Source organism: Protopterus annectens, chromosome 14.part0, assembly GCF_019279795.1.
Source record: "Protopterus annectens isolate FY-2018-M chromosome 14.part0, PAN1.0, whole genome shotgun sequence".
Taxonomy (NCBI): domain Eukaryota; kingdom Metazoa; phylum Chordata; order Ceratodontiformes; family Protopteridae; genus Protopterus; species Protopterus annectens.
In genome coordinates, this window is record NC_056748.1 from 389,062,377 (window position 1) to 389,076,805 (window position 14,429).

The following is a 14,429-nucleotide window of genomic DNA, read 5'->3' on the forward strand; positions in this document are numbered from 1 at the left end:
TGCAACATCACTGTTGTCCCATATTTTCTCCACTTTTTGATGACTGTCTTCACTGTGTTCCATGGTATATCCAATGCTGTAGAAAGTTTTTTGTACCCTTCTGACTGATACCTTTCAACAATGAGATCCCTTTGATACTTTGTAAGGTCTCTGAACCATAGCTTTTGCTGTAGCAGGCAATGAGTAAATGTCAGGAAATTTCTACTAGGACAGCTGAACTTTATTTGGGGTTAATCAAAGTCTCTCTAATTGATGGCAGGTGTGTACCCAAGAAGACTGAATGCTGTAATTAAATCAAAAGGTGCTTCAACAAAGTATTAGTTTAAGGGTGTGCACACACAACAAAGTATTAGTTTAAGGGTGTGCACACTTATGCAACCAGCATATTGTACATCATTTTTTTCTCCTAGCAGATTTGTTTGTTCAATTGAATTGTACAGATAATAGGCCATATTAAAGGTGGGAAAAGTTTTGAAATGATTTATTGTGGTCTCATTTTTTATATCACAAAAACCTGGCATTTTAACAGGGGTGTGTAAACTTTTTATTTCTGCTGTACAAGCAGTTGAAATGTTTTAGTCCCTTTAGTCTTGTACACAGGTCAGGCATAGTTTTATCAACCAGAGGAGAAGTTGTGGATAACAATAAAGAGCTTAAGGATTTTATCTGGGGAAGATGACAAGAGTCAAGTGGGATAAGCTTATTCTTTTGGCAGAACAGGGTGGATTGGAATTACCCGAGTTGGAGTGTTTCAGAGAAACACAGGTAAGGCTCCTATACATAGCACAAGCAGAAGACTAGAATTCAAAGTTGAAAGAGATAATGCTGAAACAGGGGGGAAGCTCAAGTAATTTTATTTATTTATTTTACATTTGTTGACCGGGCTAGTCTAGCTGGATATATGTCCATTTTCAGTAGATGCCCGGGGAGAAAAGCTCCACTAGTTATTACAAGTTTAAACAGAAATAGACAATACAGGTTATAACAGATATTATGATGGCAGCAAACCAAAATAGGTAATAAAATAAAATTAAATTTTTTTTTTCTTTTTTTCCACATGATGTGAATTACAATATTCAGACAATATATATGTGAAAAAATATATATACATAAATGTTATGTAAAGGGAAAGTTATCAAGGATGCAGGGAAAAAATTATGGAAAAAGAAAAAAAAGAGAAGAAGCAGAGTATCAGGGAGAGACTGGGTTTTGGATGTAGACCTTTAAGGAGAGCAACATTTATCATGCAGAATATTGTATTCATAAAGTAGCAAATGGTCTTCTAAGAACTAAGCCAACACTGGAAGGGAGATTCTGATGATAAGATGACTGTAATTAGCAATATAGACAATAGGAAAGAGGGGGCAGGAATATACTGGAGAAAACTTGCAAAGGAACCAAGGTGGGTCTATATTAAATCAGTGAATGCTTAAAAAAGCGAAATCTGATTCATCAACCCCATGTAAGCGAAAGTTTAATCCCAAACACTTAACAGCAATTTTTTTTTCCCAGGGGGAAAAAAAAAATCGCTGTTCCAAAAAAGAAAAAAAAAAAACTTTAAAACATTACATAAACACCCCCGATGGGGGGGGATGTGTCCCTCACACCCCCTACTTAAGTATACCAACTCCAAGATCGCACTACAGTGATGAAATTGGCAAAATAACAAAGGTGGCCAATCAATTTCTTTCCCAGGGAAAGAATTCGCTTATATGCCATTTCGGTATTTTGCTGTTTCGTGCTTTCAAGGTCGATCAAGACGCATTCGAAAGAAGGCGTCTTCGATCATATAACAGGGAACCACCAAGGTTTTGGGATTTTTTATTTGACATTTGTTTACCAGTATGATCCTACTGTGTCAAAAAAAAACTGGTTTTCAGTGGAGGCCTGGGGAGTAAAGCTTCAGTTACAGACTCTAATGTACAAACATTATTAACAGAGCATTATTAAGATAAAAGTGAAGCAACATACATGTTCATAGTTGCTAGGTTCATAGGTTAGTACTAGGCTAACTGCCTTTGCGAGCAATTCTAAGCTTAGCCAATTATCCCTTGTGAGACTCAAACCCTGTACCTTGTGTTTGTAAGGCAAACACCTTAACCATTAGTCCACCCAATGTGAATACAGTGAAATACAAGTAACATATACCCTAAATGGAGGCAGATACTCCATAGGAACATGTAAGAAGGTGAAATATTGTGCATATAATGCATAAAATTCAAACCTGCATAATTTTTTTTTCTGGGTCGAGAGAGGGATGTAAAGCAGGAGAAAGGGGAGAAATGAGGTGGGAGATTAGTCAGGAGTAGAGCATGGGCAAAGCCAAGAGTTGTGTAGGTGCTGTTTTAAAGATGTTTTGAAGGATACTAGGTTGGAAATACTTGTGGGTAGCTCCATGCTTTAGCAGCAGTGTAAGAGCATAGGTTTTGACCTGTTATTTTGGAGGGTTTGGAGATGTGTTTGAAGATAAGAAAACTGCTCGCTAAGTGTTCTGTTTGTGTTATTTGGATTATAGGGTTTGATGATCGGAGCTGGGCAGGCTAGGGGTTTGTAGAATATGTTGTATAGTGCTAGTAGATGGATAGTAGGTGACCGGGGAGCTCTAGTCAGTTTAGTACTTGTAAAGACGTACAGTGATGTGTACTAGTTTGAATTCATGGCAAAAGTGGCCACTTTATTATAGCACTGTTCCATTTTGAATCTAATGGAGATCTGTAAGTATAGTGGCACCATAAAGAAGGGATGGCAGAAGGAAAGTTTAGGCAAGAGTAATGTTGGTTGATGAGATGAGGTAGTGTTTGTTTCTCTAGAGTATTCACAGTTTCTGTTTTTTGTTTTGTTGAACATGGAGATCAAATTTTAAGTGATAGTCTATAGCAACACCTAGCAATTTTGTATAGTGTACTATTTTGATAGTGGTGTTGTCAGCCAAATGTATTTTGAATTGATTTATGTTGATGGAGCGGTTTTTGGAGTGGAAGAGAAGCAGTTTAGTTTTTTAGGGTTAAGGAAGAGTTGGCAGTAAGTAAGCCAGGATTCGAAGGCAGAGAATGTCTGTTGTGTGATGGAGAGAAGATGGGATAGAGAGGAGAAATGCAGATAATAGTGGAATCATCTGTATATTGAATGAGAGTTCCAGATGATGAGGCACTGCATAGACCATTTATAAATATACTGAAAAGTAGGGGTCCAAGGAATGGAACCTTGTGGTATTCGTGGGGTTAGGTAGAAAGGTTGAGATATCATTGGACCATTTTACTGATTTGTTTTTGGTCATGTAACTGTAAAACCATTGTAGGGTGGGAGTGGTGAGGCCTAAGTCAGAGAGTCTGTCCAGGAGAAGGAAATGTGAGATGGTGTCAAATGCCTTTGAAAGGTCAAGAAGTAGAGGAGATACAAAGTTACCTGAATCTCTAGCTCTCTTTACAGATTTGGTAAAGGATATGAGGGCAGTTGAAGTGCTGTGGCCAGGCGGAAACCATGTTAGGTGTTGGAAAGAAGGTTGTTTTCTAGTAGGAATTTCATGAGTGGATGATAAATACATTTTTCTAGTATTTTTGAGTTGGAAGAAAGTATGGCTATGGGTCGGCAGTTAGCAAGGTCAGTGGAGTTACTGCTTTATAAATAGGAATGATGTGAGGCTTTCTCGAAATGGTTGGCACAATAGATTCTGATATAGATTAAACAAGATGCTAATGGGGTAAGCTATGGAGTTAGCAGCTAATTTTAGGTATAAATGAGGAAAGTTGTCTGCGCAAGTAGAGCTGGGCTTAAATGTTTGCAGAAGTCTTTATGAGGCTGGTAGGTATTGGTTGTAGAAAGAAAGTGGCCTAGTTCATGGTAAGGAGTTTTGGATCTTTGAGGTGGAAAAGGTCAGGGCCAGATGAAGGGGCACTGACATGGCTGGTAGATGAGGAAGAGGGGAAGGGCTGGTATTGGGGGTTTTAGTAATCAGATCAGCTATGGATTTTACAAAATGGGTATTGAAATAATTTGCAGTTTGAACAGGAGAAGCATTGGGTGATGGATAATTGTCTTTCTTTGATCCTGGTGTAAGTAGACTAGAGATTGAAGACCAGAATTTTTTAAGATTAGTTTTGTGCTTCTGTTGTAGGCGAGTATAGTAAAGTTGTATCTTTGGTAACCTGTTTTTTTTTTAACTTTGTTGCACAGCTGTTTGAAAAATTAATAGTCGTTCTTTTTTACTTTGTTTCTGGGCTTTATCCCTTTTTTCATTAAGTATTTACTTTCCCTGGTTAGCCAGGGGACAGAGTTGCTTTTAATTCTTTTACTGCGGATTGATGCTATTGTGTCAAGTAATTTTTAGGAAACTGTTGTTAAAGTAGAGTACAGCATCATCTAAAGGCAAATGTTTTAGTAGTGAACAAATTGTTTTTTGAAGTAGTTCGTTGAGCTTGTCTGAGAAGTTATCTAGGTTGCAAACAGATTTTAGGCTGTATGTTTTTGGTAGGGAGTGTGTTAGCAGATGGCAAATGCAGGTAGGTGGTCACGTAGGGAGTTAGGGAATGTGCTGGTGGGTGTAAAGTTAGAAGGATGTGATACCAAGTTTCCAATCTAAGATAGAATCACGAGTATAGTATTTACTGTATCTAGTAGGACAGCTGATGATTTGGGAGAAACCAATAAAGGTTGATGTTTGATGATAGTTGTGATGTAAGAGATTGCCAGTCTATGTTAACATCTCCTAAGGTAAGTCTCTCATGTTTAATAGTTTAGCTGGAACAGGATAGAATGTCGTGGGGGACTGTAGAGAACGATGCAGATTCATTTGGAATTAAGACTTAGGAAGGATATGAGAATTTCTGCTGTTGAGAAGGTAGGGGTGTAGTTAGTATATGGTGTGACATTAAGGGAATCGGGGAAATAATAGAGCTACGCCTCCACCTCACTTGTGGTTTCTGTCTAGTCTGATTATCTTGTTGTTGGGAAGTATTAGTTCAGAGTCATTTGTTAGGCTTAAGCTACGTTTCCGTTAGGCTAGGATGTCAGATTTGTATTGATCTATCCAAGCATGCAAGAGGAATATTTTATTTCTTAGGCTTCTAATGTTGAGGGTCATAATGTTTAGATTTTTGGGGTCTACAAATGACTAGAGAAGGAAAGGTAATAGAATGGGGAGATGCCAAGAACTTATTTGGATGGCAGGTTAGAATGGGGAGATGCCAAGAACTTATTTTGACTGCAGGTTAGAGATTGCCTTTATATCATATTGATATAAAATATAGGCAAAGAGAAAGAAATAGGGGGTCCTAAACAAAAGACCACCACTGGTAGAGTTTTCAGTACAATATAGAACAGAAGTTGCCATTAAGAAAGGAGTAATTAATTGAGCATAAACTATTGCATAACTATAAGTATCAACCAGAGGATGTTAGGAAGTATGGGGACGAGACTGGATAAGCAATTCACAAAGAAGCAATGGGGAAATATATGTACGTCTCCCAGGTATGCAACAAAGTCTAGAAGATTTATGATCTTTGCCTGGAAGTGTTTACACAGGTATTCTTATAGTCCAAGCAGACTCCAAAGAATTTTTCCTCAGGTAGACAGCAAATGCTGGAGGTGTGATGGGGGAGAAAGAGGTAACTGGGAACACATTTTCTGGGAGTGCAATGAGTTGGCAGACTTTAAAGATTCCCTGCAGACATATCTGTCCGAGATGCTGGTGAGCAAATTGGAGTAACTAGACAAATGATTTTTTTGAGCTATGATACAGAATTGGAATTCCTAGGGCTAGTAAGGCCTTGCTGAGTTTGATTATGATGGCTACCAAAAAAAGCAATTAGTATAAAATGGAAATAAAAGTCTAAACTAACTTTGCTAGAAGTAGCAAAGGTAGTAACAGAGATAAAACAACTGGAACTGGGATCTTTAGAAAAGGGTAGGAGCAAATTACATAGGAAAAAAATGGAAAATGTGGGCTCAATACATGCAGAGAAGGAACAAGGTTTAAAAAGGTAGGATTTGAATGAGCTACATAATGGTTGACAGTGACTGGATATATTAAAAGTGATGTATAATATTTGCAGCTACAGTTGTGTCGGCACAGGTTGGAATGTATAATGCTTGCAACTGAGATCGTATCGCTATGGTATATTTTCATTTATACAAATGTAAGATTGCCTATGTCATACATGATAATTTAATAAAGAGGTTTCTTGTTAAAAAAAAAAAAAAAAAAAAGAAAAGAAAAAAAGTGGTGGCAGTTTTCTTCTGGTCCTCCCTGACCTCTTCTTTCCTCCTGAATTGTTTAATTCCTTTCCTGTACCATTCCTCAGGACTTCTTACTTTATAAATTGTGGATTCCCTATCCTAGTACTTCATAATGAAGGCCTGTTGGAACAGTTAGTCCTAGCCAGTATTCTTTTATTATACAAGAGACCTCAAAGTTATTGTTAGGTTGGTCTATGTTTCACTTACCTGCACTATAACTGTCATCCTTCTATGATGTTACCGGGTCTTAGCAAAGTTTCTATCTTTGTGTGTGTGTGTGTGTGTGTGTGTGTGTGTGTGTGTGTGTGTGTGTGTGTCTCTTTCTCGTTTCTCCCCTCTAACTTCTAGAATAATGACACTTAATGGACCAAGAAGCCTAGTGACAAATCCCTTAATTTATTTTCACATATTTAAGAATTTCTGGTTCCCTAACCCTTCACATCTGCTGTAGGCATTTATTTCTAACTCATCTGGTTCTCTGTATTTCATTCCCCTTCTCTTATAAAGATGTATAGTTTCATTTATGTGGGAGAACCTTCATCTAGTGTGGCATATTTCTGAATTTAAGGACTGCAAATATATTCTGTCCTTTTCCCTTGTCTCAGTAAAAAGGCTTTTTTTTAATTTATTTATTTATTTTAATTTGTTAAACGGGTAAAAAGACTGGTACAAGGATCCCTGACCTGGGTCAAAAGTTATGGCAAAAATACAACATTAAGAAATAAACATGGCATTGCATTATATATAAATGCACATTCAGAATTTATAAGACAGCAGTATTTGTCAAATGTCCATTCTGTCAAAAACATATAAAACTATAGAATAGGTACATACAATTATTAGCTAAAACTAATGTTTACTATTTGTAAAATGCCCAGTGTATTGTCAATGAAAATAGCTAGCATTGGATCTGAGTGACTAGTGGGATGGGAGATATGATCTCAAAGCACACCATAGAGTTTAAGTTGGATTATAGTTACAATTACTATTCTCTAGTCAACAATATGCTTTTTAAGAAGTAGTTTGAAGAATTTCAGATCAGAAACTAGCCTAATGTTGCCTAGAACTGAGTTGCAGCAGGTTAGTACAATCCTGAAAAATGCACTTTCGGTGGTAGATAGTTTGACGGATGGTTTTAACAACTGCAAACCGTGCATTGATCTAAGTGAGTGGGTAGATTTTCAGATGTATAATAAATGCAAAAAAAAAAAGTGTTCCAGGTCCAGGTGAACGGTTTTTCTGTGTTTTTGCTGCATATTCTCTAACCGTCTCACCTGACGAAATGGCTCACTCTACTATTGAGTTAGATTATAATCCGGAGTCGAGGGCTGGTGCCAAAAGGTGGTCTAATATTGTCAACAGTGGTTCGAACCTTTTATTGAGTCTGGATTTTGGGAGAGTATCAACATCCCACACGGAGCAAGGTAACTGTAATATGGACTTATTTAATACGCTATACAAACAACTAAAGAATACTCTGTATAAAATACAACGTTATAATTGGCAACGCAAGCATCTTGAAGCGTCATTACACTTTAACATCATACCGAGAGGCATGAGGGTCCTATGTATGCCAACTTATGGCGATAGCCAGCCAGAACTGTTAAGGAAGTGGCAGGAGATCAATCTGAATACAAGCCGGCAATACATGCAGTTATTGATAGAACACTTCATGCCTATTGAGCAGGATTTGATAACCAGTGCGAATAAAATCAACCATGAAATCTGTGAGACATTTAACAATGAATTCTGCATGGGTAAATTAGACGCTCTCTATATTCAAATTGAAGCCTATAGTAATAGATTGCAATTAATAAAACAACGTAAACTACAGCGTGACCACTTTGATTTCGCAGAAGGTCACGTGTTCATCTGGCCACGTCGCATGAACCAGGAAGATGCAGTTAAGCAGAATGAAAGAGAGCCCACATTTAGCAGTAAGGGCACTGATAAGCAAGAAACTAGGACACATAATACCACGATGATTCAGGTTGAAGACACCAGAACTTCAGATAGTGCCTTCGTCACTCCGCCGGAAGTGGCGGATTTAGTGTTACATGTTTCTGCCTCTACTCCTTTGCCCAACCAAGAGGCAGATAAAGAGAATCAAGATTTGAATACCACAGGTACTGGGGCAATTTTGAAGCGCCATGCAGTCGCCCCCCTTTTTTTACCTTATTCCATCAGGAAACCAGTGATATCCAGAGAAAGGTCCAGGAGTTGGGACAAACGGAAAAGAACTTTCTCGGAAGAGAATGGACAACAACGGCGACGACAGAAGCAGTAAATGACTTTTCTTCTTCTTCATTATTTTTTAATTTGTCTAGCTATGTTTTAAGTAATTCTGATATTAGCCTTCTTAATAGAGGCTTATCTTTCATGCCCTCCCAAGCCAGTTGCCTCCAGGATATTTTGATAGACATAAGAGTCTTTAGTCGTAAACTAGCATTAAAATTGATGTTTTACAATGAAGGAAATAATAATCAAGTAAACAAGAATGATGTTTCATGTTATAAAAGGAAAAGTATGTATTGCCCACCATTGCCAAGTCATGTGGAATGCTTTGTTAAGCTGTGTGAAAAAAGTTTTTATGACTATTTCTATCAGGGTAATAGGAAATGCATGTATTTTAATATGAATACAGATGAAAGATTGTCACTGCAAGAATTGATAGGAGAACCCTCGATTATCATTAGACCCGCTGATAAAGGGGGAGGCATAGTGATACTAGATACTGAGCAATACAATGCATCCATGTTATTAATGTTGAGTGATCAAGACACATATACTGAAATTTCACACAGACTGCTAATTGGAATATTAAATAGAATTAAAGATGAGATATACGACATGTTGATGTGTCGCCAAATTAGCAAGGAATTATATGACTATTTCAATGTAGAATCTCCACAGATACCACATATAAAAGCACTACCTAAAATGCATAAAGGAATACTTCCACCTCCTCTCAGGCCTATAGTAGATGGTGAAGGATGGGCCACGCAGAATATTTCTATATTCTTAGAAAAGAGCTTGAGGCCCATCATGAACCAGATCCCCACCATACTAAGAGATAGTTACCAGCTGTTAGAAATGTTGGATAATCTTGCTGTAGAACTAATACCTGGGGTCCATATGTTAATTACCTTGGACATACAAAGTCTCTTTACATGTATCCCCAACGACCAAGGAATACAAAGCGTTAGGGAGTTGCTTCAATTCTATCCCGAAATCAGTAGAAATAAGAACATACTAATATGTCAGCTGTTGGATATGGTTCTTTCCAATAATGTTTTTTCTTTTTCCAACCATGTCTATCTACAGAAGTTGGGTGTTGCCATGGGCACACCCTGCGCTAACACCTACGCTAACTTGGTTGTGAATTGATGGGAAAGAGAACATTTGTTTAATCATCATATGTTTAAGAACATTGTTTTATATTCTAGATTTGTAGATGACATCATAATCATATGGGAGGGTACGGGGGAGCAGTTCTCCAGTTTGTTACAGCATATGGAAAGCACTACAAGTTTCCTAAGATTCACTATGGAAGCCTCCTCTACTGAAATCAATTTTTTGGATCTTAATCTAAAGATAGAAGAGGGGAAAATTATATCTAGCATCCATAGGAAAAGTTGCTGGAAGAATGCTTTGCTCAGCTATGATAGCATGCACCCCAGGCATGTCTTTAGAGGCATAGTAAAAAGTCAGTTTACTAGACTCAATAAACTATGCAAAAGACAGACAGATCTCATGACAGAGGCACAGGTAATGGAACAATTGTTCCTGGAAAGGGGATATGATAAGAAAATGGTGAGGGAGATAAAAGATCAAATACTTAAGGATATGGATAGGCCATTATTGGAGAGGTGTGGTTGGAGATTTTACAATAATGGTAGGAAGAGATCAAGTTTCAAATTTCAAGAAAGGATGCAGTTCTTGACCACATACACTAATGACAATAAGAAAATTACACAAATTATAGAACAGCATTGGCCGGTATTGACGGTAGATGAGAGAACAACAAAATTAGTAGGAGAAACACCAAGATTTATTTATAGAAATAACAAAAATCTGAAAAGGTTGTTATGTAAGACACATAAGAAAGAGATGCATTTAGTTCCAGAATCAAATATCAAAGGAACTTTTGCATGTAATCAGTATAATATGTGTCAGTTCATTACAAGGGTCCAGGAGTTTATGCATCCAACTCTGAAATATGAGTTTAAACCCAGTTTCTATGCCTCTTGTAATACTTGCAACGTCATCTACTTAGCAACATGTGAGAGCTGCACAGCATTCTATATAGGACTCACAAAGAGAGATTTCAGAAAGAGAATATACAATCACATATATGACATTAAGAAAAATAATGAAACCAATGCGCTGGCCAAGCACATAAAGCAATATACATCACATAGCTTTAGGTTTAGGATATTACAAATAATTGAAAAAGATAGAAATGGAGGAGAGACAGTGAATATCCTTGAACAAAGGGAACTACATTGGATTCTAAGGATGAGAGCACATTATCCACCTGGTCTAAATCAGTATGTTCCTATGAGACCTATGTTAAGATAAGATCAGTACAAAGGATAGATAGGTTGGTCTGCACATGTTGGTCAATGTAGACTATATGTGATGATATATAGGAAATTCACTCATTTGTGGCTATGGGTTGATGTTATATACATACATGTTTTCCTATGAATTTTATGGTGTGATATCTAATGAATTGTATTTATATTAACATTGTAGCATCAATGACACAATAAACTTAATATTTTGCGTATTTACCTTTGATATAGACCTACGTTCACATTCACATTGTAGCATCATGATATAATAAATTTATTTAATTTATTTATTTTACATATACATTCTTTTATTTATTTTTACACATATAGATATTTACATATATTTATACATATGTATTTCCATATATATTTATATAAGATATTTCATCAACATTTTTTATTGTATGTATACATGGTTTTAGGGCTATTGGCAATGGTTTAGCCCATATGCACTTAGCACTTTATGTAATAATAGCTAGTTGATATATATTGCTATTTATTTATATTTATATTTATATATTTATATATCTATTTGTTTATTGATTTACTCATGTATTTACTAGTATGTATATTTATTGGTCTATATATGAGTAGATATATACATGTCTGTCAGGTATCAATATATGTTCATAAGATATACAATAAGAAGCTGAAGAGATAGAGGGCAATTTGGACCTGCCATGATATAGATCTCAGTAAGGAACAATATAGAGCACTATGCACTTTATTGTAATAATATATTGATTTTTATATGTGGGTATCTATTTATGTATGCATGTATATATGTGTATATATACACTTATATGTATATATGTATATATTTTTATTTATCTATATATTTATTGATTTATTTATTACTTTTTATAGTATTGATAAATAGGAATTAATATATGTATATATTATTGGTTATGCAAAATATAAAAGAAGTAGATAAAATAAAGTTTCAGTTAATGAGGCTTCTGACTTGGGTTAAGGGCTAGTTATGTGGAGAAATACTTTGAGGTTCATTGATGCATACATTTTTGCTAGACCATTTTATTCTTTTTCTTTTTCGTTTTTGGTTTTGTTTTATTCTATTTTAATGTTTATTCATTTTATTTCATTGCACTCTATTCAATTTGATATGACCGATGTTGTTTTATATATATATAAGTAATCTATATATATACATATTTGATATATAACATTGTAGAATAGAGACAAACTGATATATTAGATTAAGTATAGATTCATTGTGACTTTAAGAGACAGTTATGCTGCTTGACAGAGATAGGTGTTTTCAATTAGCAAGTTAATTGCATCAATTAAAGGAATGTAGTGTACTATTTAAACTGAGCTGCTTCAATGTACATTGAAATCTGATGAAGCGTATTATAAATACGTGAAAGCGCTCATTTCGTTGTTCTCTGTTTTATGGAATAAAGAAGAAGTTTGCTTTATCCTGGACTGATTTTGATTCTGTGGAAATAGTGACTGAAGTAGCCGTTTTGTTCTGGTTCACTTGTGTTCTACATTTGCATGTATAATAAATGCTATTGGTGGACAGTTTTCATTTAGCAGTTTCTAGATCAGAGTTCCAAGTAGAAACCTAGATCTGGAGGTTAACGGCAACCATTTCCCTTTGAAGGGTGATGCAGTGGTGCTCATAAGGATTGGCATGGCATGTGAATCTGAATACTTTGTTCTCGGTTGTTTGGCTAAGGGTCTGTTTCTGTCAATATATTGGAAGTATTTTGTTCAATGCATAGTGTCTGTTGTGCATATGATTTTGGATGGATATCTAGCCTGCTTTCATGACCAGAAGGTTATGCGTTTGTGATGACTCAGAGAGTCAGGGAAGATTTCCAGCAGAGTTAGATTGTCAGGGATGTTGGTTAGAACTGCATCAAACAGGGAAGAGTTCAAGGAGGTAGGGTTAGTCCTAATACCAGTTTTGACTTGTTGGGTTAGTCTCAGTGAAGATGCGAGTCTGATAAGACCTGCCCTATGTGGTCCTTTCCACTATAGATTCAGAACCCAAGGATAACTTTATTGTGCTTGGTTAAATTAATGATGTTATTTAGAATATTTTGTATTTGGGTGATGGATAGTGGTAGATTATATACTACCCCTATGAAGATCTTGCTGTGCCCACCAAGATGTATCTGGGTGATTAGCCAGTTAGGATCAGTGTCTAATAGGGTGTGAATTGTTGCAGACAGGGTGAAAGTTAGGTCGGCACTGTTGTTGAACATGAATACTACTACACCACCAGTGCATTTGCCAGGTCTGTTATTGGTGAAGACTGCAAAATTTTCCATTAGACTTTAGGAGACATTGAGGAATCTTTCAGCCAAGTTTCATAGACTGCAGCAATTTTTGGATTGTGTATTTTGAGTCAGTCTTCAAAAGAGGCCCATTTGCTGTTTAGAGTGCAGATATTCATATAGGCACTAGAGAGCAATTTATTGCAGTAATCCATGTGGAGTGGGATTGAAGTAATGTTTCTAGTGATATGTATTAAGTGTTGGTGTACTAGTTTGGTGTAAGTGAATGAGTTTACTAGAATGGAGTGTGTGTCTGACCTTAGTTTTATGTTATAAATATCACTGTGGGGAATTTAAGGTGAATGGGGAAGGGGATATATGCATAGTGTAATTTGAACTGATAATAGATAAGTGGGCTACAGAGGTCTTTACCATGGTATAGTAGAGAAGGCAAGATGAGGTGTGACCTCAGCAGAAAAAGGATGGTGCTGGGCAAGAAGATCCTGACCAAAAAATGCAAGGATAAACTGTTGCTAATTCTCACCACTAGGGTATCAGGATATGCTATTGGGGGTGGACATTACTGAGTATATAAGAAATTGTGGGGGTGGACGGGAATGGGGTAAGTTAGACAGAGTGATGCAATTGCATGTGGAAGGTGCATACAGAAAGTTTTTCTTTCTGTAAACAGGTAAGTACCCATGGAATAACAGAGAAATATCCAGAAATGTGTATAAAATCTTTTAAAAGAAGGTTAATGAGGGTGTGTACATCAGAGGCTGTGCGGTTGGCACTAAAGTAATGTGTTGCATAAATCCTAGAATCTTATGATTACTGCTTATATTGGCTTAAAATATTTAGTAAGAATACCTTTTTATAAGCATTCTACCATAATTGTATACAAAAGGGCTACAGCAGTAATCCATCCAAATAGTCTGAATGTTTTCTTTTCCGATGTCTGCTTTTGTGAGGCCTTTGAACTAGAATTTTCCCCCTACAAGATCAGGAAGTTCTACTCTATTAGCTTTACTCTGACTATTCATTTCCTTTAATGCCAGATAGCACATAGCTCCTAGCTGCATATTTTACATCAAGCACTGCATTTTTTCAGAAGATTTTCCAAGCATTTATTTTGGAGCAGTTACTCTTGTATGGTAGGCTGCCTGGTAATTCTGCTGTTTTCAGTGATTCCTGACTGAGTGTGAAAGCCGTTTCAGACATTTCTTGGAATGTCTGGCTTTCCCTAGAATACATTCCTTCTATCTGTACATGTAGTGTAGAAGGATAAAGCGCTATGACCAAGGAATCTGAGTTCAAGTAGTTGCTTAGGCATTTTTAAGGTGAAGGTAGGGTGAACGGGTGTGTCTGTTCT

At 36.4% G+C, this 14,429-nt stretch overlaps 1 protein-coding gene across 3 annotated transcripts in view; it reads left to right on the top strand.

The window, feature by feature from the left end:
* Nucleotides 1-14,429, top strand: part of PDLIM1 (PDZ and LIM domain 1) — an 872,789-nt gene that overhangs the window by 712,236 nt on the left and 146,124 nt on the right. The gene's annotated exons all lie outside the window — the stretch shown is intronic.